Below are 6000 nucleotides of genomic sequence, written 5' to 3' on the forward strand. Positions count from 1 at the left end.
TATGGAACTTAAATAGAACTGCTTGTGTAATGTAAAGGCAATGTGAAAAAATATATTGATCATATCATCCATTCACGCAGTGTATTGTGTGTGCATTTATTAGAATTAAAAATGTTTAATCCAACCTGGCAGGAGGCACCAGCTCAGATGCAAGAGAAAACTCATACAGAATACCCACCTATACATGGGACACCAAAAGAAAAACATGCAAAGTTGAAAATCTATTAAGAATGAAAAAAAGAGAAAAAAAGAAAGAAAGAAATAAGAATCATTCAAAAGTTATTACAGATGAAATTGCTGATGCTAAAGTATTAAAGTGACTTTACCACACACTGACATGGAAGAGTAGATCAGGATTATTATAAATCACTGTTTTCCAAAAGCTGCCACATGCAGTCACACAGAGAACCAACTCTGCATTAACACTTCTGTATCAGGTTCTCAGGTTAATGCTGCACCAACCAAATAAAAGCTCAGTAAATATCCCTGTGTAACAGGAAATCACTGATATAGGTAGAGTGTTCCCCCTATAATGATTGCATAGTGCAAACACCAGCATTAAGAATAATGGGCAATTGTGCATTCCACATGACTACCCCTTATAAGGGTAATTATTATATAAATATGTTCAGTGGGTCCTGTACAGTACCGTTTCTTTTTGTAATGCACTCCAACAGCTGCACTGGCTTTACATGCTAACTATGGTGCCAAAATGGTGATCGGGGCACAAACATGTTATGTTCTGAGGGATAACACTCTGATGCAAGTTCTTCTCTAACTCAAGGATACATTAGGGGGCCCATTTACTTAGCTCGAGTGAAGGAATAGAATAAAAGAAAAAATACTTTGAATTTTGAATGGTCGATTATGGCTATTTCGACCATCGAATAGGCTACTTCGACTACGACTTCGAATAGAACGATTCAAACTAAAAATCGTTCGACTATTCGACCATTCGACCACCTAAAACCTACCGAGGCCAATGTAAGGTCCCCATAGGCTTCCTAACAATTTTCTGATCGATGGAATATCCTTCGATCGATGGATTAAAATCCTTCGAAACGTTCGATCGTAGGTATATCGCTAAATCCTTCGACTTCGATATTCGAAGTCGAAGGATTTACATTCGGCAGTCGAATATCGAGGGTTAATTAACCCTCGATATTTGACCCTTTGTAAATCTGCCCCTAGATAAATGTGTTTTCAAATTATTTTTCAAATTATTTCAATATTATTGTTTTAATATATTCATATATTTTTTGTTGCTTTATATATCAGGTGTATATATATATATATATATATATATATATATATATATATATATATATATGTGTATATATATATATATATATATATATATATATTTACTGTATTAACGGATTTAATTTGGGATATCCAGTGCAGCTAAGAATTAAACTGGTATTTTATTGTGCAATGTATTTAAAATGTGTGTTTAGGTACGCTACACAATAAAATGCCAGTTTACTAAATACTGCAAGTTGCTGACTAGTTCCTTATTGATTATGATATCGCTGTTGCAAGGTGTAGCACAAGTAACATAATAATCTATAATGGGACGTAAAGGTCAGCTGTGATTATAACATTGCTTGTGTAAAAGACTTACTATGACATATTAAAGGGGCAGTGTAGCCAGCTGTTTAACATGAGTTCAATGAATAAAGTTTGTACTGAACATATTTTTTTGCCTATTTTAATGAATACATTTTAACTTGGAGCTAATCCATGTTTGGTCCTTGTGGGGTAGATAATTAGATTACCATTGCACAGATAATTTCCCTACATAACACGGGAATAACAGTATTTTCTGTAAGGGCTGTGGCCGACGGGGAGATTTGTCGCCTGCGATTATTTATGCGTGATTGCGGGCGACAAATCTCATGAAAATGCGTCCCCCATTGGAAATAACTGAAATTGCTGGCGGTAAAACCAACATATCGCAAAGTCTCCTCCAGAGGCAACACGATATGTTGGTTTTACTGACAGCTTTTTCAGTTATTTCCAACGGCCGACAAATCTCACTTTAAATGTTATTATAATAGGTCCCATAGTGATACTGACAAAAAAAAATACTCTTCATAATATTAATGTACCTATAGGTCATGTTGATCGTTTTTCACTGATAGAGCTGCTTTTGTAAGTTATTGTTACGTGGCGTTCCTAAACCTGACTGTCTCGTCTCAACCTGGAAGCCCTTCTAATGCTAACAGATTACTGTTGCCCAAATATGGCAGCCCCCTCAGAGAACCATGGGGGATCAGAAAGGTAATGTAAAAACATCAGGCAATTACTTTTATGGCAAAATTATAAATAGCAATGAAAGACAATGTTACGATAGGTGTAAAAAAAAGTTACATTTCTGGTGTCAGTATCTCTAAGCTGTACTGAATTTATCACCCAATATATAAAATGACTTCCATATAGCAACTCAGGGATAAAATAACCTAAGAGAAACCATATATTTGTTATAATTGTTGCCTTAAATAATGCACTCCAACTTCTGACAGATTATGGTGGCTACAACATACCTAGTGATCTGAGTTGTTCATAGACTGGTAGGACTCTACATTAAATACCACACATGAAGCAGCACTTATCCACATTATAGCTGTTATAGACTTGAGCTTTAAAAACCTTAAAAATTCATGCAGATCCTTAATCATTCTGTGTCAACCATATATTCGACATTACCATTTCCTTTAAATATGACATATTCTGTTTAAAATAGTCTTTGCAAGATCAAGCAAAATATGCATATTATTGTCAATTAGTTAATTTCCTAAAATAAATCTTGTTTGTTTCTTGATCTAAGATATATCATGAATTATATTTATACTTTAGGCACTAGTTGTCCAATTACAAACAAGGACAGAAAACTACTGGGTTCAGTTTTATCACAAGGTTTCCAATGTGCGAGCCTAAATTATAGGTTTCTCTGCTAGTTATCCAACTTTAATAAATATTTTAATTCCAAATACAATAAACACATTTATCAAATACTATTTTACTATTTCCTATAAAAAGCACACAATTTGCTTAAACAGGTATGAGATGTGTTATCCAGAAAGCTTTACATCAAACTATTTCCCATTGGGTCCTATTTCAACAAGCAATTCTATTTTTATGAATAAATTCTAGATCTTGAATAATTTTTTTATAAAATTATACATTTCTATAAATTGTAAATTTGTTATAATAAATACATGAATATTGCAATACTTGCATTTTTTTAATAATTAAAATGTTTTCAGCAAACAGTGGGTATAGATGAATATATTATAAAATATATCTGCAGAATGTCAACACCATTTCCAAGAGATTACTGTAAAAATGAATAATTCTTAATTTTTTACCCGATTCACTGTTATTCCAAAAAAAAAGTTGACAATATTTTAAGATCGCTGTGCAGCAACGTAGCATAAATTCATGTTAATGGAAAAACAATGGTATTGGATTTTTGTTAACATTTGAATGAGCTTTAAATTTTAGATCTCTAGGTCTAAGCCATTTTATACAGACTACATACAAAATCTGACCAATAACGGTTTCACTTTGCATATGTCATAAAACTACAACTATAATAATGCACAATAATATTATTGGTTGAAAACCATTTACTCTGGAATACAGTTTGAAGTTTATGCAATCAAAAAAATTAGGCAATTAACTTACATAAACCACCAAATTTTGGATCTCTCCAGATGCAGTCACCACTGTAAGTTTGTGAAGCTTAATTAAGCTTGATGTCTTCCTCGTGGCTATTTATCAGGCTCCCTACATATACTCAGGCTCCAGACGCTCTGCAGAGCCCACAGCTTCATCAGCCCTCTCTATAATCTCACACACCAACTTCCCACACAGCCCTCCCTCAGGGTCACTGCAAGGGCAGAGAAAGGGACATAAATCAAATAATAAGTGGATGGTTGGGGACAGAGGCTACTGGAACCCAAACGTCACACATTCCCATAGTCCTTTTGCTTAGAATGAAGAAATACTTATGCTCTTTTACCCACTTATTGCAAAACTTTAAACCACACCATAAACCGCTGCTGCCTATGGAAACAAAAGAGTTAACTGGAAACCACTTGCAGCGCATCCAGCATGTGAAATATTTAATCAGTTATTTAATCACTCAAAGCCTTATCGTGTTTTACTGCTAGTTATTATGTCCTAACACAATCACACTTTGCTTTTTTCTGCCAATAAGCCTTAAATTCCAATGAATGAGAAACATGTATTGTAACACAACTAAAATAAACAGTGGTGCCTTTGCTGTGGTCAAATGGATAGGTCCTTGCAACACTATACACTAATCATAAAGCAGTCTTAAAAGAGAACTAAACCCTAAAAATGAATATGGGTAAAAATGCCATAGCTAATACTGAACTTATTGCATGAGCCTAAAGTTTCAGCTTCTCAATGTAACGAAGTCTCACCCTGGTGGTCTAGTGGGGGGACGGCAGGGATGCCTGCCGCCCCCTCGACGGGGACGCCCGTCACGCCGCGCCGATCCTCGTCCTGTGCCGGCTCCCTAAGTGCGCGCGCGCATGCGCACTTCTGATTTAAAGGCGCATACGCAATGACGTCAGCGCGAGAGGCGCCAAATTCAAAAAGTATTTAAAGGGCATTCTCACAGTAATCATTGCCCGTGATAGGATTTTGTTCCTGGTGCTTTTGAGCTTTTGCTTTATTCTGAACCTGTTTGATTCCTGTTTTTGACCCCTGCCTGGCTATTTGACTATTCTGATTTCTGGATTCTGACCCATGCCTGATTACTGACTACCGCCTCTGATTAACCCTCTGATTGACTCCCTGGTTTGACCCTTGCCTGTCTGATAACGATTATTCTCTGCCTGCCTCGACCCGGCCTGATCTGACTACTCCTTTGCCTAAACGCCTTGTACTGCGATCTTCTGTTCAAAGACTTTGCTTTACTGTCGTGCCCCTCTGCCTATCCAGAACCCTCATCTTGCACCTCTCGTTTAAGTCCAGGTGGCATCCAAGTAAGCCGAGGGCTCCTCCCGAGGCCCAAAGGCGGTCACACTACTGGTGAAGCACGAGCCGAGACCAGGGTGCCTGGTGTTTGTTCTGGTGTTGGGTGCCAACCGTGACACTCAATAGCAGCAATGATCCAGGACTCCAAACTTGTCACAGGGGGTCACCATCTTGGAAAGTTTCTGCGACACTCACATGTTCAGTGGGCTCTGAGCAGCTGTTGAGAAGCTAAGCTTAGGAGCATCAGTGTTTCTCGATCATTTATATTTATGGTTTCTTCTTTACATGGTAGAGTTTTATTGAATGTGTTCACAGACAATGGATTTCAGAAGTATTCCTGAGCCTTTGCACTGATTTCCACTAGAGAATTGTTTTTAATGCAGTGCCACCTGAGGGCCTGAAGATCATGGCCCTCCAATTTTGGCTTTCAGCCTTGTGTACAGAAATTTCTCTGGATTCCCTGAATCTTTTAATATTTGATTTCATGGTGGAAGATGCATGTCTTAACTCTGTAATAGATTCCACTGAGAGAGATTTTTTGATCACTGACAGTCCTAGGGTTCCGGTACTGTACCTACTACCTAAAGTACACAAAACATTGGTTAATCCACCAGGGAGACCTATAGTCTCGGGTATTGGGTCAGTACTGGAACCCCTGTCAGTTTTTGTTGATCATTTTTTACAGAGTGAAGTAAAGAAGATCAATGTGTGTTTGAGGGACAACACAGATCTACTTTGTAGATTAAATCAATTAGAGACACTTCCATCAGGGGCAATTCTGTGTGGGATAGATATACAGAGCCTTTATACTTTGAATCCCCATAGAGAAGGTATGCTTTATATAGAGGAAATTTTGTTGGAAAAGAATCTACATAGTGCTAAGATTTATTTATATTGGATTGCCTCAATATGGTTTTGACCAAAAACTACTTTGCCTTTGAGGATGCCTTTTATTGGCAAACACAGGGCACCTCGATGGGTGCTACT

At 37.1% G+C, this 6000-nt stretch overlaps 1 protein-coding gene across 1 annotated transcript in view; it reads right to left on the minus strand.

Moving 5' to 3' along the window:
• The window catches only part of nr1h5.L (nuclear receptor subfamily 1, group H, member 5 L homeolog), a 44002-nt gene extending 40239 nt beyond the window's left edge, over nucleotides 1–3763 (minus strand). The window contains 1 exon segment of the mRNA NM_001090085.2: nucleotides 3691–3763. The gene's annotated coding sequence lies outside the window, so the exon portion shown is untranslated.
• Between the last annotated feature and the right edge of the window lie 2237 nt (nucleotides 3764–6000).

Source organism: Xenopus laevis, chromosome 2L, assembly GCF_017654675.1.
Source record: "Xenopus laevis strain J_2021 chromosome 2L, Xenopus_laevis_v10.1, whole genome shotgun sequence".
Classification (NCBI taxonomy): Eukaryota; Metazoa; Chordata; class Amphibia; order Anura; family Pipidae; genus Xenopus; species Xenopus laevis.